Here is a 23349-nt window from a genome sequence, read left to right as displayed (position 1 = left end):
TACTCCTCACATCAAGCTGCTTCCTGTGTCACTCCATCCATTTTACCTCCTTCATGAATTTCCACAGTTGTTTTTTTGTTTTTGTTTTTTACAGTGGTTTATATTCACCCTCAAGCAAATACTGCCAAAGCATCAGAGAAAATATTTCAGCTTTCACAAAAACTTGAATCCATCTCCCCCGATGCCCCAAAATTTTTACTGGGTGATTTTAATAACTGTTCACTGAGAAAAAGTCTGCGCACTTATTATCAATATGTAAACTGTCGCACTAGGAAAAATAAGACTCTGGACTTGTGTTTTGGTAGTGTTAAAGGTGCATACTTTGCTTCTTCCTTGCCTCCTCTGGGAGCATCAGACCACAATGTGGTATATCTCTGGCCTGTATATCAGAGGCTTCTGAAGAGAGAAAAGCCCCAGATCAGGACTGTTAAGATGGGGAATGAAGACAGCATTATGGCTCTCCAGGGGTGTTTTGACTGTACTAACTCATGGGAGGTTTTCAAATGTCCAGACTTGAATGAACAAGTTGCCATGATCTTGGACTACATTAAGTTTTGTGTGGACTCTGTTGTGCCCACTAAGACATTTAAGATGTTTCCCAATAATAAGCCCTGGGTATAAAAAACCCCTAAAATTCCTGTTAAATAAAAAGAACCTGGCCATATTCAAAAAGATGAGGTAGCAAAGACAGACATAAAAAGAGAAATTAAAAGACAGATAAAGATAGACAAAAATGCCTATAAACACAAAGTAGAGCAAAATATGGCTGTGCGTAACTCCAGGCAGGCATGGCAGGGCATCAAAGCCATGACCAGTGCCCCCCACAAGGACAGAGGGAAACCCCACATTTGTCTTGGGGGTGGTGAAGCAGGGTGGGATATGGCTAATCAATTAAATGTTTTTTTTTTCTAGTTTTGAAGGTGAAAATAGAGTGTACACTGAGCAAAGACAGTTTGACCTAAGAGCAACCCAAAATATCATTATTAAACAGACAGAAGTTCTCACACTGTTTAAAAATATTAATACATGTAAGAGCCCCGGCCCAGATAACGTCTCTGGCAATGTGTTGAAATATTGTGCTGCACAATTGTTCCCTATTTTTACTGCGGTTTTTCAGTCCTCTCTGGATCAGCATATTGTGCCACTTTTATGGAAAACATCAACTACAGTATTATCCCCATTCCCAAGACTCCTTCACCAACTGAGCATAACCACTACCATCCCATAGCACTATCTTCATTGGTAATGAAATGCTTTGAAAGGTTAGTTTAAAAAAGCCACATTGTCATGAACACACATCAATTACTAGACCCCCTGCAATTTGCTTATCAGTCCAGTGATGGGGTTGAGGATGCCATTTTAACCTTGTTACATCTTGTCTACTCATCTTGAAGCATCAAAAACATATGTCAAAATCTTATTTTTTGACTTCTCATCTGCATTCAACACAATTCAGCCCAAAATCTTGGTCCAGAGACTGGCTGAGGACTTCGCACTGGATGGAGATTTTAATCCTCTGGCTGCTCGACTTCCTAAGTCAGAGAGTCCAACGGGTGAAGGTGGGCCCTTTTCTTTCTGACAAAATTACTACCAACACAGGCTCTCCCCAAGGTTGTGTTTTGTCTCCCTTGCTGTTTATTCTATATACCAACAACTGCACCAGCTCTCACTCTGGTAGGCACTTAGTTAAGTTTGTTGATGATACAGCATTAGTCAGCCTCCTCCAGGGTGACGAGCAGAAACATGGCCCAGTTTTAGATGAGTTTCTAAACTGGTGTGATAAGTCCCATCCCTTGCTAAACACCTTAAAGACAAAAGAGATGTCTATTGATTTTAGGAGAGACAAAACATCCTATATGACAACCATCAGAGGACAGCCCATACAGTCTGTCACTGAATATAAGTATGTGGGGGTGGTCTTAGATAACAGGTTGAAGTTGGATCAGTGTGCAGAACTCATTCAGAAAAAAGGGCAACAAAGACTAATTTCTTGAAAAGTTGGTTTCATTTGATGTTGACCATACAATGCTTAAAGGGCTGATGACACGAACATGACTCTATGCAATTTCTTAAATAAACTATACAACATGGCAAACATGTTAGATTTCTGTTATAATTACGTGAAAAGAAGCTGCTGTTACGCGAATATCCAACTTTTAATTGCACAGCGCAAGAAAACTGGGTCCGTGGCTCGCGGCCATGCTGTGACGTCAGTGGAAGAACACGCTGCGGTTCACTGGCTGTTCTACTCAATGGAAATGGCGCATGAAAACGCCGGTGAACTCTCTAGTGCTAGCTCTTCCTCTTCTGGGAGTCTAGAATTGTGTTGATCTCTTCCGAATAGAATCTATGATAGCCTACCCTCTTTACCCTTTGCCTCTCATTGCTAGGTGGCAGTTACATGAAAGCCGCAAGCTTTCACAAGCAAATACATGACTGATATCACGCCGACTTTATGATTACATTTATGATTATCATGTAGAATCTATAGCTCTACGTACCTTTATTTTATGTCATTTCACAACACATGTTCTGACAGGAGGACTGTCTTTGGATCCGGCATAGCTACTAGTAGACCCCCTCCAGAATACTGGCAGTGTTGCCAGATTGGGAGGTTTCCCACCCAGTTGGGCGGTTTCAAGTGCATTTTGGTGGGTTTTGAACATATTTTGGGCTGGAAAACTTCAGCAGTATCGTTTTCTAACCCAAAATATGTTCAAAACCCACCAAAATGCACTTGAAACCGCCCAACTGGGCGGGAAACCTCCCAATCTGGCAACACTGTGTAGGCACTGCTGATGGTAGTAACACACGTTTGTGCTGAACTGAACACCCAAGAGATTCTTTTAAGCTGGGAAGGGTGTCAAAACAATCCAAATCAAAGTGTTCAGAGCACAGGACGAATGTTGGTGAGGGCTCCCACTTGTCACGAGTGCGCCTGACTTGCTTCACCCACTTCGCATGCAGCTTGGGATCTCTGGGAAACTTGAATAAACTTACCCCATCCTTGTGGGTTTTGGAGCAGAAGCCGGCAACACAACACGAAGGCATAATAACTATATATATATATATATATATATATATATATATATATATATATATATATATAAAATAATGTATAATAAAAATACTAATAATGATAAACTGAACACCTGTCACATCAACAACAAACTGGTAAGTTAGGAGGAAGGTTCTTTCGCTGACGTCATATAGCCCCTCCTCCTCCTTCGTCTCCTGGGTGCTGCAGCCCCGTCAAATTTGCCCAAATAGCCGTGTTTTTTTATCATAACTTGTAAAATAGGTGCCTTCGTGAATTAATATATGGATCATCGGGAATTACTTTTTATGTTATAAAACATCGCCAAAGATGTCAAAAACGTGTCATCAGCACTTTAAGTTGTTCTATAGTGACTTTGTTGATAGTGTTTTAACATTTTGCATCATATGCTGGTTCGGCAGCACAACAGAAGCACAAAAGCACAAACTAAAAAACATAGTAGCCACTGCCAGTAAACTGCTAGGCATCAAGTTGAATAACCTAGAACATAGCTATAGATCCAAATCCCTTAATAAAGCAGAGGAAATTTTAGCAGACTCAAAGCACCCACTTTCTACTGCCTTTCAACTGTTACCCTCAGGCAGTATGTACCACTACTCAGTCCTTTCAAGAAATAGGACAAAACAGTCATTTATTCCACAAGTAATTAGCTACTTAAATAAACACCTGAAAGGTAATGGTAGGCCTTAATTTCTCTCTGGGTCTCTGTTCAGCGGGTCTGAATAATGACGACCCTTCAATCCCTCTTCTTTTATGTGAACATCTTATATGTATTTATTATCTTAATTTCCCCAATATTCTTAAGGTCTTTTTGCATTACTGGGGTATGGACTGATGCTATGTGTTCATTATGGGAATGTTGATGTTGAAACCTGTCTTTTAATCTACAGTTTTTTTAGTCTTTGGCCATATTTTAACCTTTTCTTGGATTAAGTGCAATATTAACACTGTGATATGACTAGTGCATATGTGTTGAATGGCCAAAGTGTCTTAAGTGTTTTACCCTGCTTGTACGGTCATGCTGGAGACCGACATGTTTTACTTACTGAGAAATAGTTTCTCTATGGGGACAATAAAGTATCTAACTGTAACTAACTGTATTTCTTTGCAAATTCCAGTCTGGCCTTCTGACTCTTCCTGCTGATGAGTGGTTTGCATCTTGTGGTATGGCCTTTATATTTCTATTCCTTAAGTCTTCTTCTAACGGTGGGTTGTGATACCTTCACTCCTGCCCTGTGGAGGTTGTTGGTGATACCACTGACTGTTGGTTTGGGGTTTTTCTTCAGAGCTCTTACAATGCTTCTGTCATCAACTGCATGTCACAGTTTGGCTCAGGCCTTCTAGGTCCTGAACTGGGTTTTGCTCCTGGTGACTATGTACTGTGTGTTGCTCCACTCTGCATTTTACCCAAGATCTGCTCTGTCTGCTCCTGCTGCAGTGACAGTCCCACCTGCTGCTGATTAACTAATCAAGAACAGTACTTTAACTCAGTGTTGGAATTCTGCTTTTGTGGAGTTATCATCTTTCCTACACCAAGCATTTGTTGAATACTTTTTCTGGACTCTTTGTCATACATGTCAACCTATATGGAATGTCCGTATTTTATACGGATTTGATTCAATAAACATAGTATACGGGCGTACAAATAAAGTTATACGGATTCTTTAAAAAAACTTCAATATTTATTTAGAGCTATAATCAATTCCCACGATGATAAAAGAGCGCATAACATTTACAAATGTACTGTACACCACAGAAAGCACAGACAGCCAGTAAAGAGTCTTATGAAATCACGCGTTATCTTGTGGTAGTGAGACTTCGTTCCACTTTTGATCATGCGCACACCGCATTGCGAGAATCCCGCCAACCGGGAAGTAACATTTTGTTTGAAACGTGTATTTCCACCTGAACGACTTTCAATAGCGACTGAAAAGATTCTGAATGGGCACTCTGGCAAAGAAATTCAAAACACAATACAGCGGTAGGTTTCTCCCTGTGTAAAGTCAAACTGGTTTTTAATGGTATTTTTTTACATTTGGGAAACACAGGGGAAAATGTGTTTAGAAAACTGGAAAAAAAAGTGTGTGTTTGAAAGTGAGATCACTGCAACTCAGCTGATTGACTGGAACGAGCATTGCTAGTTAGCTGATTATCAATTGCAGCTGGGCTCGTTGCAGAGGAATGTGAGCTGCAAACTGAAGGCTCATAGGTGTGTTAATCAGCTGATTAGTTGTGGGGTGGTGGGAGACTAGTAAGAGTTACTTTAAAACTGTTGTGCTTCTGACCTACTTGAGCTAACACTGTGCAAATGTGGCATTTGGAAAACTGGAGAGGCAGCCGGTAAGCATTTGTATTTTGTTCTGCTTTATTTCATGTTGAAATTTATTGTGCTGCATCTCTGTGTTTGGTATTTGCTTTGACAATGCATGGCCGTGCAACAGTGTTGGGTGTTGGGCTTTCTATTTGAATACACGCAGTCTAGTGTTTGTACTCCATTGTTGGTGTCTTATTGTTGTGTGGTTAAGTATAAACATGGTCACAGATTCCTTCATTGCAATATTTATCTGCATTATATGATATTGGTAGTTGCAGTGGATTTGTGGGCTACTTAAAGCAGCTGTGAATGGCCAAATTAAACGTACTGCTATGGCTTGTGTGGTTGTATTGGTTCTTCTGGTAGTTTATTTCCTTGTGATTTTAATGTGTATACTAAGTAGTTAAATCTTATTTTTCTACAGTCATATTTAAGTGTTATCTGGTTTGTAGTTTAAAATATTTATTCTCATATGTCTATTTTGCATAAGTATTTAAGGCATATTTGCATAGTGCATTTCTACATGCGTATTTTGCACAGAAGCATTGCATTTTTGCATTTTAACTGTTAATAATTGTTGTTGTGGTTTTTCTATTTTTATATTTTCAAAGGTTTTTCACCTAAAGAGAAAATTAAAGACAAAGCTAAAGGAAAAGTGTTAAGAGCTAAAGAGAGAACTAAAGACTTAAAGAGCTAAAGACCTGTTAACTGTTTCTACCATCTACCTGCCATTGCAATTTTATGGATGTGCCTTGAACTTTAATAAAAAGAGGAAACGGAAACAGTTGTCTTGTCGAATCCTTTGAGTGAAGTCCAGTTACCCTAAACCTCCACCAGATGCCACAATCCTTTATTCAAGTTGGGGAAATTGCACAGAAATAACCAAACAAAACTGACACGACTTGACACCCTGAATGGAAGGACCTTTTCAATGGCATAATCCAACCGGCAGCCTCCAAAAATGAAGAATACGCACACTGCACACTGTGTGTGCGTGACATCAAAGTTGCAGCATCGGGAGTGTATTATGTGAAAGAACATTTCAAATCGAAACTAAACATCAGCGGAATGCAAGCCAAAGGCAAAATCAGCCACTGATAACAGTATTTGCGTGCTCAAAAACTGATATGCCAACAACTGGAAAAGACAGAAAACACAAGGTAGTGGGAGTTTTAGTTCAAGTTAGGCAGTGCTCTGTTTACCCCACAGTAATGCTGACTGTGAGAGAGTTTTCTCTCAAGTCAGGAAGATACACACAGAGAGCAGAAAGAATCTGAATGCAGGCACACTGACCTGGCCGACTGCAGTGTAAGATCAACACAGACACTTGCTGTGACATGCAGCCTAGTGAGGTATTGGTGCAGAGTGCTAAAAAAGCTGTCATGGAGTACAATTCAGAACATTAGAGTGACACACTTTGTGTTTTTGTCAAACATTGGAGCTTTGTATTAATTCTGAAGGTTTATTGTTATTAATATTGAATAAAAAGTAACTGGGATATATCATTGTTAATTATCATTCAAATTTTAGGTAAATTATTTTAATTTGCATCTTATAAGGATTTTATAAGAGAAATAAGGATTTTGGAGGTTGGTTATACAGGTTTGATTGACCAAAGGTTGACATGTATGTTGTGTGAGTTTTTGGACTATAGACTTTTGCTTGATTGGAACTTTGCTTTGAATTCTGTTTTTGCCTGACTGGAATTTTCCACTGGATTCTGTTTTTGCCCTGTGTGGCACTTTGTTCTGCCCTGGACTTTTCCTCTGAACCATGAACACTTAACATGCTGTGCCTCAACTTCTGCTCTGACTGTGCTGTGAGAGTTTGTGCCAGTATCTGCCTTTTCTTTGTTACTACTGAAAACTTATATTTTGTGTGAAGACACATTAAAGCCATCCTAATTTCAGAACTGTTTTTGACTCTGCTTTTGGGTTCTAATCTGCTCATTTGGCCATAGGCCATGATATAATAACTCCACCACCATGTACTCAGCAGACATAGAGGCCATCAAGGCAGCTGTAAAGAGGCAAGGCTCTTTTGTAGGCGCTCACCAACAAGAAATTGCTCAGATGCAGCAGGCTTTTCCCACATTTGAACAAACTATGCTGGCTCTTTCTTTTCAGATCCCCTTCTCTAGCCCTACCTCTCCCTCCAGCAGATCCTACACCTGTACCTTCCTTTCAAGAACCATGACTTCCACAATCTCATCTCTAAATGGGTGAACCAGGTACCTGCCGATCCTTTTTATCATGGTGCACTCTCTGCATGGAACTTCAAGCAACAATGTTTCCCACTGACTGCTCTTGCATAGCTTATGTCATTTTTCTGTTAATGAGGAGAGCATGTGAATGGGGAACAGCTGTGTGAGATGCCCAGGCTCCTTGTTATTCAAGTTTTGAGACATTTTCTGATGAGATGCTCAAAGTTTTTGATCATTCCCCAAAAGGGAGAGAGGTGGTTCATGAGTTGATGGGGCTGAGACAAAGGAACTGGTCTGTCTTTGATTTTGCCATTGAGTTCCACACACTAGCTGCAGCTGTTGATTGGAACCAGAGTTCTTTGTTTGATGTCTTTTTCCACTGATTAAATCATGCTGTAGTTGAAGAAATACCCCCTTTTGAGTTACCAACAGAGGTGGAAAAACCCGGGTGCAGAAAGTAAAAACCCTGCCACATTTTTGCTCCAGCCAATTCAATGAACCAGCTGATCCTAATTACCACATCCCCTAAGCCAGGTTGATGAGCTAATTGGTGAAATCACCTGTGTTGAGAGCACAGGCAGAAGGAAAACCTAAGCAGGACTTTTACTTTGTCAATCCAGTTTTTCCACCTCTGGTTACCAAATGACCTAGATGGCTTGATTGAACTCGCTGGTTGAGTGGATTCTCATCTCCAAAAGAGAGAACCATGACCCAGCAACCAGAATCTATACAGATTGAAAGAACCCAGATCTCATCAGAGGAGCAGAAGTGATGCCAGGAGACTGGTTCATGCTTTTACTGTGGCAAGCCTGGGCATTTTGCTTCCCTCTGTCCTTTAAAAGAAGGAGCCCAGCCTTAAAGGGGATACAGGTGGGTGTTGTCAGTAAGCCTACCCCTCCTGAAAAGGCTATGTTCACTGTTGGATTATTTGTTCATGACAGACTTCATTCTCTCTAAGCACTCAGACTCAGGGGCTGATCAAAGTTTTATTTGGACCTCTGTGACTGAGAAGCTGGGGATCAAGTTGTGCGAGTTAGACTCCCCTCTAGTGTTCAGAGCAGTGGATGGCTCCGGGCTTCCCCCAGTTATCCATGTCACAAAATCCGTCAATTTGAAAGTTTCAAGTGATCATGTTGAGACCATTTCAATTTTTACCTTGGATAATTCTCATGTGTCTTTGGTCTTGGGGCTCCCTTGGCTTTGACTACATAATCTTCATATCTACTGGAGAAATGGCACCATTCTCTCAGAGTAACCACTGTCTCGCCACCTGTCTCTCTTCAGCCCAAGTTCAGGAGGCTGTTCATGGCTCTGATCTCAGTGAGAAGCTGGATTTCTCCAATGTTCCTCTGGAGTATCTGGATCTTTGCCAAGTTTTTAGCAAGGCCAGAGCTAATTCTCTTCCCCCTCACCACCTTTACAATTGTGACATCGACTTATTACCTGGCATTGCTCTTCCTAAAGGGTGTATGTACTCTCTTTCCCCTTGACAGAGAGGCGATGGACACCTACATATGAGTCTTTGGCAGCAGGCATTATTTGACCCGCCTCTTCCCCAGTTGGGATTGGATTTTCCTTTGTTGAAAAGAAGTATAAGAGCCTATGACCAAGCACTGATTATTGTGGTTTAAATTACCTCACAGTTGAGAACCATTACCTGTTACCTTTGAAGTCAACTACTTTTGAACTGCTGCAGGGTGCTAGGTTCTTTACCAAGTTGGACCTCCAGAATGCCTACCACCTGGTACGGATCATAAAGGGAAATGAATGGAAGACCACATTTAATATGCTGACCAGGCACTATGAATATTTAATCTTACCTTTTGGCCTTACCAACGTACCAGCAGTCTTTCAGGTGCTTGTTAATGATGTTCTCTGTGACTTTGTTAATTGCTTTGTTTTTTGTTTATCTTCACAATATTTTGAATTTTTTTCACCTACCTTACAATCTCACCATTGCTGTGTTAGACAGGTTTTATGGTGCCTCCAAGAGAATCAGTTGTATGCAAAGGCTGAGAAATGTGAATTTCACAAGGAAACCTTTCATTTCTGGGCTTTGTTGTTTCCCCCGGTGCCATCCAGATGGACATTGGCAAGGTCAAAGCAGTCTCTGAATGGCCTACTTACTCTTCCCATTGAGAGTTGCAACATTTCCTTGGCATTGCTAATTTCAAGAGAAGATTCATCTGCAACTACAGCTCCATTATGGCTCCCCTCACATCATCCAAGCATCTGTTTTTCTGTACAAACGAAGCTGACAAGATCTTCTCCTTGCTTAAATCTAAGCTCTCCATTGCCCTTATTCTGACTGTTCCTGATCCATCCACTCTGTGCTTGAGGTTGATGCATCTGACACAGGGGTGAGGGTCATCCTTTCCCAGAGGTCAGCCAAGGATAATATCATGCATCCTTGTACCTTTTTCCTACTGACTTGATGCTGACAGAATGAAATTATGGCATTGGGGACCAGGAACTTCTGGCAGTTAAGTTGGCATTCGAAGAATGAAGGCACTAGTGAGAGGGAACTGAGACACCCTTCATTGTATGGACTGACCACAGAAACCTTGAGTATCTTAAGTCTGCCAAGCATCTTAATTTACATCAGGCCAGGTGATCACATTTCTCGTTTTAACTTCAAGCTTTCTTACAGACCTGGTTTGAAGAATGCTATGCCTGATGCCTTTGTCCAGGCAGTTTGCACCACATCTCTCACAGGACCAGTTCGACACCATACTTCCCTCCCATGTTCTGGTGGCAGCTGCTCAGCTAGATATTGAAACTGCTATCCAGGAGGCCCTCTTGTAGGATCCAGGACAGGGTAATGGACCCCCAATTGCCTCTTTGTACCCCTTTGTGTCCATTCCCAGGTCCTAGACTGGAGTCATGGCTCAAGGGTCTGTTGTCATCCTGGAGTGGCTCATACCCTGTCATTCAAGTGATGTAACATATTCACTACAAGTTAAATATTTCAAGTCTTTTTTGTTTTAATTTTTATAATTATGGCTTATGAAAATCAGAAGTCCAGTATCTCACATTATTAGAATATTTCCAAAGATCAGTCTAAAAAGGATTTACAATATAGAAATGTTCATCTTCTGAAAAGAATGCAACACTCAATACTGGATTGGGGCTCCTTTACTGCATCAATGTGATGTGGTAGGGAGGCAATCAGCTTGTGGCAATGCTGAGGTATTATTGAAGCCCAAGTTCCTTTGATATCAGGCTTCAGCTGGTTTGTATTTTTAGGTTGGATGTTTCTCATCTTCCTCTTGACAATACTCCATACATTCTCTATGGGGTTCAGGTCAGGTGAGTTGGCTGGCCAATCAAGCACTGTAATATTATGGTCAGCAAACCATTTGGTAGTAGTTTTGGCTCTGTGGCAGGAGCTAAGTCCTGCTGGAAAAGGAAAGTGGCATCTCCATAAAGCTTGTCAGAAAATGGAAGCATGAAGTGCTGTGAAATCTCCTGGTAGATGGCTATGTTGAATGACTTTAGACTTGATAAAACATAGTCAACCAACACCAGCAGATGACATGGCACGCCAAATCATCACAGACTGCAGAAATTTCACACTGGACTTCAAACACCTTGGATTCTGTACCTCTCCACTCTTAATGTGTGTGTGTGTGTGTGTATATATATATATATATATATATATATATATATAAAATCCCTCTATATACACTACCTCAATATGCACACTCAACTCTGCACTTTATGTTGTTTGTGTCATTTATTGTCCATTTATTGTCTGTCTCCTGCATCATTTATTGTCTGCAGTGCTGCACTCGTTGGAGCAATTCCAGCGTTATGGACGTGACACTTGAACTCAAAATGGCAACAAATGACCCAGTGCATGTTTTATCGTCTCCCAGTATTTAAACAGGTGTTGCATATTTTAAGGCTGTACCATACTGGAGAAGTGATAGAACAAGAACAATTCCCATAGTACATCTAGGGCATGCCAGAAAATGCCAATAAAAGATGCGTTATGGATGTGACAGAAAAAGTATCACTTTTCTTGGGTGACTGTACATTTTTATCAAACTCTGTGAAATTGTAAACCTAATGTCGAAATGGAGATATCCATTTGATAGAGGGGTCCAAGGTGAATATTAAAAAATCTTTGTTTAAAATATTTTGTATTTCATGCAGAGTTTCGGAAGGAAAAGTCAGCGTTATGGATGCGACGAAATTCCGTTATGGATGTGACGCGTCTGAAATAGACATGGCATATGTTTAGAAAATCAGCAATTTAACCACCATAACCCTTTGAAAAACTCTCTAAATATCAGCTAAAACTATCAAAGTTCTTAAATAATATTTAGGATGGCTATTTTTTTGCTGTTTTGTGGATTTTAGCATACATTTCTGTGGCTTGTGGCAATAATACAGAATTGTACATGATCAAAGTTGATTTTAGCTTGGGTTTTACATTATAAGAAAGAAAGACTGACAGTGACATATTAGGTTGGTTACAAATTGGTTCAACTTATTCACATCTGTAAAATACAGGCCTAGGTGATATCTCTGGGAGTGGTTTTGATGTATTACATGCTGCTTTATTTTTGCATGGTGAGGTTGACATTTACATGGAATTGCCCGTTGCACTCTTGCACTTTATGTTGTTATATGTAGATTTGTAGTACTCTGATGTTTAATGTCGCACCATGGTCCTGGAGGAACATTGTTTCATTTTAACTGTGTACTGTTAAAAAGACCTTGACCTTGATTTCAAATGAAATACAAAATTTACTTTCATCTGAAAAGAGGACTTTGGACCACTGAGCAACAGTCCAGTTCTTTCTGTAAGACGCTTCTGATGTTGTCTCTGGTTCAGGAGTGGCTTGATATTAGGAATGCACCAGTTGTAGCCCCTTTCCTGATGATGTCTGTGTATGGTGGCTCTTGATGCACTGACACCAGCCTCAGTCCACTCCTTGTGAAGCTTTCCCAAGTTCTTCAATTGACTTTTGTTGACAATCCTCTCAAGGCTGCAGTCATCCCAGTTGCTTTTGCACCTTTTCCAGCCAGCCTTTTCAGCAATGACCTTCTGTGGCTTACCTTGTGGAGGGTATCGATGATCGTCTTTTGGACCACTATCAAGTCAGCAGTCTTCCCTATGATTGTGTTTACATGTACTGAACTAGACTGAGACATACACGGTATTTACTGTTTGAATAGTATTTAGTCAAACGCTAAATGAAATATTCTAATATTGTGAGGGTTTTTTGCACTGTAGGCCATAATTATCAAAATTTAAATTGAAAAATGCTTGAAGCTTTTTAGTTTCTGTTAAGGGTGGCAAGATGTGTTGAGTTAGGATCCAATAGCAGAACACAAACCAGAAAATCCAATGAGTAAAAAATGATTTAAATAAAGTCCAAAAAGAGTCAACGAACAAAAATAGCAAAAATAATCCAGAAAACAACGAGGTAGACAAAGACAAAGTGCTAATATGAAAAAACATGAAAAATAGTTTTGACAAAAACTGGGGACAAAAAAACGTAGTGCAAAAAACATGAAAAACTGACAAAATGTGAGTGCAAAAAAACTGTGGCTAAGACTAGGCAAAACAGAGAGCAAAAATCCAGGAAGCAAAAAATGGCACAGAGATGACGTGAGAAACAGACAAGATGTTCTGGCCAAGTCCCCTTCTGAGAATGGCCTATTTATACACAGCAGAGCAGACCAGGAAGTGAATGCTGGCAAGATGGAAGTCCCGTCCTGGATCCGGATTGCGCTGAACTGGGAGATAGTAAATCTCCGGAGTGGAAGTCTGGGGTGGATCATGACAGTACCCCCCCCCCCCCCCCCAACAAGCACCTACAGGCACTTTAGGAAGAGCGTCAGGGTGTTGCCGGTGGAACTCCATGATAAGTGTTGGGTCCAGTATGAACCTGGCGGGGACCCAAATTCTCTCCTCTGGACCGTAACCCTCCCAGTCCACCAGGTACTGGAGACCTCTACCTCGCCACCGCACCTTCAGCAGTTTCTTGACTGTGTAGGCAAAGGACTGGAAACCAGAGGTTTAAGCTGTGATACATGAAAGGTGGGGTGAACACGTCGCATGGTGAGTGGTAATGCCAGTCTAATGGAACATGGGTTGATTACCTTCTTGATGAGGAAGGGTCCAAGGAACCTGGGTGCCAACTTGCGAGAGACGGCCCTAAGTGGCAGGTGGCGTGTGGAGAGTATAACTCGTTAACCCACTCAGTAGGTAGGTGCCTTGGAGCGACGTTTATCGGCCTGCTTCTTGGATGCGAGTGCGGATTGAATGAGTCTTCTCCAGACCAATGCCCATGTTCTCCTGTAGCGGTGCATAAAGGCCTGGGCTGATGGTACGGCGACGTCCTCCTCCTGGCTGGGGAACAGTGGTGGTTGGTAGCCTAGTGAGCACTGGAACAAAGAGAGACCTGTGGCAGAGGAAGGGAGTGTTATGAGCGTATTTGATCCAAGGTAGCTACTTGCTCCAAGAACTGGTATCCCTGGATGCCATGCACCTGAATGCAACCTCCAAAGCCTGGTTAGCCTGTTCTGCCTGGCCATTGGTCTGTGGGTGGAAGCCTGAGGAAAGACTACAGGTGGCCCCGATGAGTTTGCAGAAGGCTCTCCAGAACTGTGCAGTGAACAGAAACTATGTTGGTAGGCAGACCATGTAGGCGGAAAACATGGTGGATGAGTAGTTCTGCAGTCTCTTTGGCTGAGGGCAGCTTGGGCAGAGGAATGAAATGGACAGTCTTAGAAAAATGGTCAATGACAGTGAGGATGCATGTATTGCCACCTGAGTTGGGGAGTCCTGTGATGAAGTCCAGGGCGATGTGAGACCAAGGTCGATGCAGAGTAGGAAGGAGTCTTAGTAAACCGGCAGGGGGTCGATTGACTGTCTTGTTCTGGGAGCATGTGTTGCAGGCTGCCACGAACTCCTGGACGTCCTCCTTGATGGATGGCCACCAAAAGTGCTGCTGGATGAGAGCCAGGGTTCGGGCGGCTCCCGGATGACAGGCTAGCTTGGAACCGTGACCCCAGTGCAGCATCTGAGTTCACACATGACAGAACAAACAGATGGTTATGAGGAATATTGTTGGAGTTACCTTCACTGGGGTCCTGCTCCAGGGCCTTCTGCATGAGCGTCTCAACTTCTAGAATAGCGGCTCCCACCAGGCAGCGTGGAGGAAGGATAGTCTCGGGTGGCTTGGACTCCTCTTGGTGAGAAGAGAACAATCTGGACAGGGCGTTGGGTTTGCCGTTCTTGGAGCCTGGGCGGTAGGAGAGCATGAAGTTGAATTGGGAGAAGAAGAGAGACCAATGGGCTTGACGAGAGTTGAGACGTTTGGCAGACTTGAGGTACTCCAGGTTTTTATGGTCGGTCCAGACTAGGAACAGGAGATCAGACCCCTCAAGCCAGTGCCTCCACTCTTCCAAGGCTAGTTTCACGGCCAGTAGTTCTCGGTCGCCGATGTCGTAGTTTCATTCGGCTGAGGATAGCCAGTGGGAGAAGAAGGAGCATGGGTGGACCTTGTTGTCATTGGCCCTCTGGGATAGGATGGCTCTGACCCCTGACTCGGAGGCGTCAACCTCGACAATAAACTGCTTGGTTGAATCGGGTATGGTGAGAATGGGTGCTGTGGTAAACCTGTGCTTGAGACTAGAAAAGGCTTTCTCTGCTTCCTCCCCCCACTTGAACTTGGTCTTGGTTGAGGTCAGGGCTGAGAGAGGTCCAGCCACCGTGCTGAAGTTGTGGATGAAACGCCTGTAAAAGTTGGTGAACTCCAGGAAGTGCTGGAGCTCGCGTCTCGAAGATGGGGTGGGCCAGTCAGTGACTGCCTCCAGCTTGAGGGGGTCCATCTGGATCTTGGCTGGTGAAATGATGAACCCCAGGAATGAGACAGACCCTTGGTGGAACTCGCTCTTCTCTGCCTTAACGAACAGCTTATTCTCCAGCAGGCATTGAAGAACCTGCCGGACGTGACCCCAGTGTTCCTCCAGGGAGCGAGATAAAATCAAGATATTGTCCAGGTAAACAAAGACAAAGGTGTTAAGAATGTCCCTCAAGACATTATTAACCAACACCTGGAATACCGCGGGTGCATTAGTCAAGCCGAAAGGGACTACGAGGTACTCATAGTGGCCTGTGGTGGTGTTGAAGGCCGTCTTCCACTCATCTCCTCCCCTGATCCTAACTAGGTGATAGGCATTGCGCAAGTCCAGTTTAGTGAACACCTTAGATCCCTGGAGTAGTTTGAAGGCTGTAGTCATGAGCAGTAGTGGGTAGCAGTTCTTGACCGTGATGGCGGTGAGACCTTGATAGCCAATGCAGGGGTGGAGCGACTTGTCTTTCTTCTCCACAAAGAAGAATCCCACCCCTACTGGGGAGGAGGAAGGGCGGATGAGCCCAGCTGCCAGAGACTCAGTGATGTATTTCTCCATGGCTTGTCTCTCGGCAGGGGAAAGAGAGTAGATACGTCCCTTGGGTGGCACTGTCCCTGGCAGGAGGTCAATACCGCAGTTATAGGGCCTATGAAGGGGAAGGGACATTGCTCAGGTCTTACTGAAGACAGGCTTGAGGTCCAGATATTCCGGAAGCACATAAGAAAGGTCTGGAAACTCGCTGGCTGAGGTGGTTTGGTGGGAGGCAGAGCAGAGTTCAGGCAGGAGGCCAGGCAGGAAGGACTCCAGCCTAAGATGGTGTGGTCAGTCCAGTTTAAGTGGGGGTTGTGCTGCATCAACCAGGGTAATCCAAGAATAACGGGAACGTGAGGGTTGTTCATGATGTGAAATTGTATAGTTTCGGAGTGATTGCCTGAAATCCTTAGGGTGAGCAGGGTGGTGAGGTGAGTGATGGTGGTCAAGCCAGTGCCATTGAGTGTCAGGACAGTGAGAGGGACCTTGAGGGCAAGTAATGGGATTCCTAGATCCTTGGCGGTGGTGGAGCAGATCAGGTTCCTGTCCGCCCCCAAGTCGGCGAGTGCCTGAAGATGGTAATCCCGATTGTTGAGAGTGATGATGACGGGGAGCAATGGTCGGTCAGCAGGGGACTGGTTCCGAGCATTGCCCTCCAGGGCCCCTCGATTCACTGGTGGGCTTGTCCTTTTAGCAGGCAGGCTTGGCAGATGTGTCCCTGCTGACCGCAGTAGAAATAAGCCCCCGTACTCCGTCAGTGCAGTCGTTCCTCTGCCGACACCCATACCCGATCTACCTGCATGGGTTCGATGGACGAGGCGGGTGGTGGAGAGGGGTTGAAGTTGCGGCGGCTCCTCTCTCTCCTCCGTTGTTGGACCCATGTGTCAATATGATTGGCAAGGTCCATCAGGCTGGAGAGGTCCAACGGCAGTTCCTGCAAGACGAGTTCATCCTTGATGGTGTCGGATAAGCCATGTAGGAATGTGTCAACCAGGGCACTCTTGTTCCAACCGCATGACACTGCCAACGTCCAGAACTCGATGGCATAATTCAAGGTAGATCGGGACCCCTGCTGCAGCTCCATGAGCTCTCTTGCCGCCTCCCGGCCGGACAGAAAGCAGTCGAATGTTCGCCTCATTTCCTCAGAAAATCCCTTGAAGCTGGAACAACAGGGCACATTGGTGTCTCAGACCGCTGTCCCCCATTCCCTGGCCTTGCTGGTGAGGAGCGTGATGGTATAGGCTACCTGGGAGCGTTCTGTGGGGAAGGCCAGAGGTTGAAGCTCCAAGATCAGCAAACACTGTGACAAAAAAGATCTGCAGGTACCTGGTTCTCCACTGTAGGGCTGAGGTGAAGGGAGTCTTGGTTCGTGGAGAGCGGCGGTGGCGGGAGGTGAAGAAAGAGATGGCTGGGCAGGGGTAGGCGTGGCTTGGGAGTGCTGGAGTTGTGTGGCTAGGAGGTTGAGTGAGTTGGACAGGGTGGCCAGGTTCTGAGTGATCTGCCCGAGTTCCTGTTGGTGGGTCCCGAGGAGGGCTCCTTGCTGCAGCATAGCCGTTCTCAAATGGTTAAGTTCCGCTGGATCCATGTTGGCCAGAACGTACTGTTAAGGGTGGTGAGATGTGGTGAGTTAGGATCCAATAGCAGAACACAAACCAGAAAATCCAATGAATAAAAAATTATTTAATTAAAGTCCAAAAAGAGTCAACGAACAAAAATAGCAAAAATAATCCAGACAACAACAAGGTAGACAAAGGCAAAGTGCTAAAATGAAAAAACATGAAAAATAGTTCTGACAAAAAACATAGTGCAAAAAACATGAAAAACTGACAAAACATGAGTGCAAAAAACTGTGGCTAAGACTAGGCAAAACAGAGAGCAAAAATCCAGGAAGCAAAAAATGGCACAGAGATGATGTGAGAAACAGGCAAGACATTCTGGCCAAGTCCCCTTCTGAGAAGAGCCTATTTATATACAGAAGAGCCGATCAGGAAGTGAATGCCGGCAAGATGGAAGTCCCATCCTGGATCTGGATTGCACTGAACTGGGAGATCTCCGGAGTGGAAGTCCGGGTCAGATCATGATAGTTTCCATGCAATCAATCTAGAATATATTAAATTTTCACTTTCTTTAATAACTGATGGAAAATATTGAACTTTTTCACGATATTCAAATTTTGAGATGCACCTTTATAGCAACAGTAAGGATATAGAAGGCCTCTTTCTTTACTCTGTCTACTTCTTTTATATAAGCAGCTACCTATATCTCTTCTGATTGGAATGGCAATCAGAGAAGACCAAATTATTTCTCTCCTTCTTTCTTGTGTGTGTGTGTGTGTGTGTGTGTGTGTGTGTGTGTGTATAGATAGATAGATAGATAGATAGATAGATAGATAGATAGATAGATAGATAGATAGATAGATAGATAGATAGATATCAGCCATAATATTATGACCATTGACAGGTGAAGTGAATAACATTGATTGTCTCATTACAATGGCACCTGTGAAGGGGTGGGATATATTAGGTAGCAAGAAAACAGTCAGTTCTTGAAGTTTATGTGTTGGAAGCAGGAAAAATGGGCAAGCATAAGGATCTGAGCAACTTTGACAGGGACAAACAGTTTGTGCTACAGTAGTAATCATCAATTTGTCCCATGTCAAAGTTGCTCAGATCCTTACGCTTGCCCATTTTTCCTGCTTCCAACACATTGACTTTGAGAACTGACTGTTCTTTTGCTGCCTAATATATCCCATCCCTTGACAGGTGCCACTGTAATGAGATAATCAATGTTTTTCATTTCACCTGTCAGTGGTCATAATGTTTCGGCTGGTAGGTAATGCATGTATTATAGGAATTACATGTGCTACCAGAACTACTTTATATAGAAGCTGTATGTATTAAGCATTGCACTACAGGAGAAGTTTACATCTACTCAAACACATACTGTTCCCTTAAACTAGAATATTTTCTAGAGATAAAACATTTACAAACATTTTAAGCCAAAATTGGATATGGCTGTGATGATGTGGCCAGTGATTACTGATTTTTTTTCTCTATCCCCATCTGACAAGAAACAAATAAACCTATACTTTTTTACTGATACAGAACATTGCCTTTAAAGCAAATGCTTTTTTTTGGGGGGGTTGGAAAAAGTTAAGCACCATTAATGTAGGGGGATGTCACTTCAATACTTGCAAATAAATAAATAAATACAATTTCAGAAAAAAAAGTTGTTCCAATTTCATGGTGCACAACCAAGCTACTTGGTCCTTTGAAAACTCTTCATTTACTTTTTACCATGTGTCAAACTAAAGATAGGTTTTCACTGCCTTTATTAGAAAACATCCTGGCTAACAAGTTAATGTGATAACAGAGAGGAAATAATGCCTCAAACAGAAACCCACTACTGAGTTCTGTGGCTGATAACTTGAGTCTCACATTTGCATTTACAGTACAGACAGATCACAAAAGCTCCTAGTCATGCCATATGATTTGTCATTTAAGCCTCAAAATAAGTCCAGCTTTCCTCTTTGGACATTTTGGTTTAAGCAGAAGCTTGTTCTGTAGGGCTGAGGAACCGACACACTTAGGATACCGACACACTGTTGAGCCTGCCTTCATACAGAGCACAGAGATTCTGTCTGACCACAAATCTCTTCCGAACACCTCTACCTGTCTCCTCTATGCTCACAAATGTCTCAAAGTGATGTATTCAGAGCACACAGCTTCTCTGAGGCTCTGTGATGAATCTGCTACCTCTCTTCCCTCTCTCCTCTCTCTGAATTTTTGTCCCAACACTCCTTCCTTCTACGTTGAGCTCTTGTGCATGGTACTTACTTTCAAATGGAGGTATAGTTTACTAGTTCCTCAATCGAAGCAGTTTTTCCCCTTTCTTTTCATTCACTTTGCTTGGATTTTAGCTCTTTGTTGCTCTGCCCCTCTTACACATTCATTTGCTTCCTCTTGCAAACTCTCTCTTGAAACGACAGAGTTGTACTTATGGTGTGTGTGTGTGTGTGTGTGTGTGTGTGTCTAAGAGAGTGAGTGAGAGAGAGAGAGAGAGAGAGAGAGAGAGAGTGTATGTGTGTAGTGAGGGGTTATTGTATTTGGGTGGTGTCACAGGGGGTGTGCTGAAAGAGCAGCTTTCATGCTCACACCCTCATTAACACAAGGTCACCCTAGGGATGAGACAGAAATAGAAAAAAAAAAGATGGCAGGCAAATTTGAAAACTGACAGACATACAGACAAAAAGGGCATATTGTGTACTCTGTCTGTGAACTCAATATCAATATTTCATTCCAGAGTGTCCTATCGACTACCCACTATAAAAATCTGAAACAACAGAGGAGACCATAATGGAATGTGGTGCACATGCACAAAATAGCATACATCCACAAAACCATATAATAAGAAATGCTACAGTGTTAGACTTCACTTTTTGTCAGAACAGTAAAAAAAAAAATTGTCTTGTGTCTATGCTATATGTCTCATTATGTGTTTAAAAATACCACTGTACTAGCAGATTTTGAATGTCATACACCACCCACATCACCACATGGCTTGTTTATTTCTGTCTGGCCAACAGGGCAAAAACGTGTATCAGGCAAGATGAACAACTGAGGGTTAAAGCAGGATTAAAGTCTGGTTGTCCAGCAGTGATCACTCTTAAATCATCTACACCATTCTGACCTGTAAAAGAATTATTTCTCCTCTTTTGTCTACATGTCCAGTGAGTCAGAAACATTATTCAAATATATGGCAAAAAAAAGGCTAAAATAGAACATTGAGTTTGTTCTGTGTGTGTGTGTGTGCGCGCGCGCGCTGTGTCTGATGAAACCAAATGAAATCTTCCAGTCCAGCAACTGGTGATGTGGCATATATAGCAGTCCCAAAGGAGATCAGAAGTAAAACACACAGAAATGGACCAAAACAGTATGCTGGCCTAGGTGTACAACATATGGGATGGGGACAGAGTTGATAGCCATTTTTTTTTTTTCAAATTTCTTTCCTTCCCTGATTTATTAGATGATGTTTGTGTGTTGTGAAGAAGGTGGGGGATATACGTAAGGCACCAGAAAACTCTTGTACACTTTTATTTGAATAAAAAAAACATTCTTACACACACACACGTGCATTCATTAACAGATACTTGATACATTGTCATATCACAATGATATTAATCTGGTAAGGAATAAACAGAGTACAAGATGTGATAGAATTAATAAAAGGCCAAGAAAAAGAAATTACATCCAATTAGTAAACAATAATTCCAAGCAGGATGGTAAAGTGCATACTTACTGTACATTCATGTCAACAGGTAATAAATGTAATGGACTCAAAAGCAATCAAAAAGAACACTGTTACCCCTTTGTGGATATACTACATCTATTTAAACCGAATCTGGTTTAAGTTCTCCATATACTCATGTAGTCCAAATAATTTACTGAAGTTATCTAATAAAATACAATTACTCATGTGTCTTCACCTGCAGCTGATGTGAAATTTTCACAAGTACTACTACCAGTCAAACCAGAGCCATTTAGCCAAAATTACCAGACTGTTTAGGTGGCTCAGGCAATGAACCAGAGCTAGCAATCAGGCTACAGAAGTCATCAAAGAAACAAAAACAAGAAATGAAAAAAAAAAATCTAAGACTAATAAGTTACTCAGATAGTAAAATACTATAGTGGAATATAACAAAGGCAACCTTGTGCAAAGCGTAGTTTTAGTGGTGTGTGTGTGTGTGTGTGTGTGTGAGAGAGAGAGAGAAAGAGAGAGAGATGTACACTTCCAGTAATTGAAACAAATAAACAGGTGACCATTGGAAAGTCATAGGAAGCCCCATGGAGCCAAAAGAACAAGACAACTGCCATAGGCAGCTTTGGAAGGGAAAGGCAATCTAGATACAGTATGGGCCCACAGCATAAGCGTCAACTTCCAGTAACCTTTTGATAGTTCCAGAACGGAAACAAACCATAACCTTTCTCAGCACTCAAAACATCCAGGGCTCAGAGGCATATCTGTGCTTGTTCAAACTCCATGAGAAATGAACAATGTCGTATGAGAAAAATATGACACCAACTCTGAAATTATTAAACCTAGTTCTAGATTGTAACTACCTTATTCCAAGATGTCTTGTCAAGTAAAATTATCTGTCTATGCACCAAGATAATTTCACTAGTATTAAATAATTTTCTTCTTAAATTCAGTTTTCAATTTTTTGCAGTGTAGTTTCACACAGTTACAATTTTTATTCCAGACCATTACCCACTGCCATACTATTCCATATGATGGTGCCAGAATTCTGTGTTGTATGAGTGGGTTTGATGTTTCTAAACACCACGACCACCACTCTGTGATGATGTAAGGACCTGACACATTTCAAGGAATTTGAAGTATGCATAAAGACCATGGCAGCCTACTGTGAATTCCTGAGGCTGGGCATGTCTGCTGTAGGGATGTGTGTGCTGCACCTCAAGCAGATATTCCCAGACAACAAGTTTTATGTCCTCAAAACAATGACCAATGGTATGACCCCTTCCTGCAAAACAAATATGAATTGTTTCATATAAAATGAGCATTAAAATCCTGAATTCTGAGATCTTTGTCTTCCATTTCCTGTTTTCCATTCTTAACAGTAAAATAAGGGATGTGAAAAATGAAAATCTAAAAAAGGCCCCCTTTTAAAACTTCTTTCATCTTTACATGCAAACCATTCCAACAGGGGAGACATGAGAACATAAACAGGGAAGACACAGGGAAAATAGCTAAAAGATGTCAGAAAGATGGCATCATTTGAGCTGTATATTGATATCATAATTGCTGACAGAATGACATACACCTAGGCTAATCTGTCTCAGATCTGTGTAGATCAGAAGAGTCAAACTCTAATTCTGCCCATATTATTCTTCCTATCAATTAATATCAATAACCTAGGCTCTAAAAGTAGAATAGTATGTTGTGGAGGCAGGCTCAAGGACCAGTCTGTGAATGAAAATTGAAGCCAGATAAGTGGTAGAGGGGTCGCACCTGCGACGGATTTAATTAATGATTGTGCTCTGTCTTGCAGTGAATGGTGGAAGGCATAAGGGGGAAGGTAGAGAGTACCAAGAGCTGAGAGAGAGAGAAAATCATGATCCAGCACAGAGCTGTGTGTGTAAGTTGCTGAGTGTGTCTTGAGTGAGACTGCTGTCTAACCGCTGATAATGTTTATTATATCCCTCATCAAAAAATTCCCATGTAGGGATTGGCCAAGGATGGCTCACATGACATAAAATAGTTCCAGCATTGATTAAGCAATGTATCTTGTGACATCAAAAATAAAAATAAAAAATGGTTATGGTGCGAGTTAGTCATGGTATATCCTGG

General features: G+C 42.3%; 2 protein-coding genes across 2 annotated transcripts in view; one reads left to right on the top strand and one right to left on the bottom strand.

Annotated features, from left to right (window-relative positions):
• ptn (pleiotrophin) overlaps positions 1-19950 on the bottom strand; it is a 162894-nt gene extending 142944 nt beyond the window's left edge. The window contains exon 1 of the mRNA XM_060914354.1: positions 19818-19950. The gene's annotated coding sequence lies outside the window, so the exon portion shown is untranslated. The remainder of the gene's footprint in view (positions 1-19817) is intronic.
• Positions 1-23349, top strand: part of slc38a4 (solute carrier family 38 member 4) — a 539078-nt gene that overhangs the window by 76941 nt on the left and 438788 nt on the right. The gene's annotated exons all lie outside the window — the stretch shown is intronic.

The sequence above is a fragment of the Neoarius graeffei genome, chromosome 2 (assembly GCF_027579695.1).
Source record: "Neoarius graeffei isolate fNeoGra1 chromosome 2, fNeoGra1.pri, whole genome shotgun sequence".
In the NCBI taxonomy this organism is placed as follows: Eukaryota; Metazoa; Chordata; class Actinopteri; order Siluriformes; family Ariidae; genus Neoarius; species Neoarius graeffei.
The sequence above is the reverse complement of the archived record's forward strand: the minus strand, read 5'-3'. Positions and strand labels throughout refer to the sequence as shown.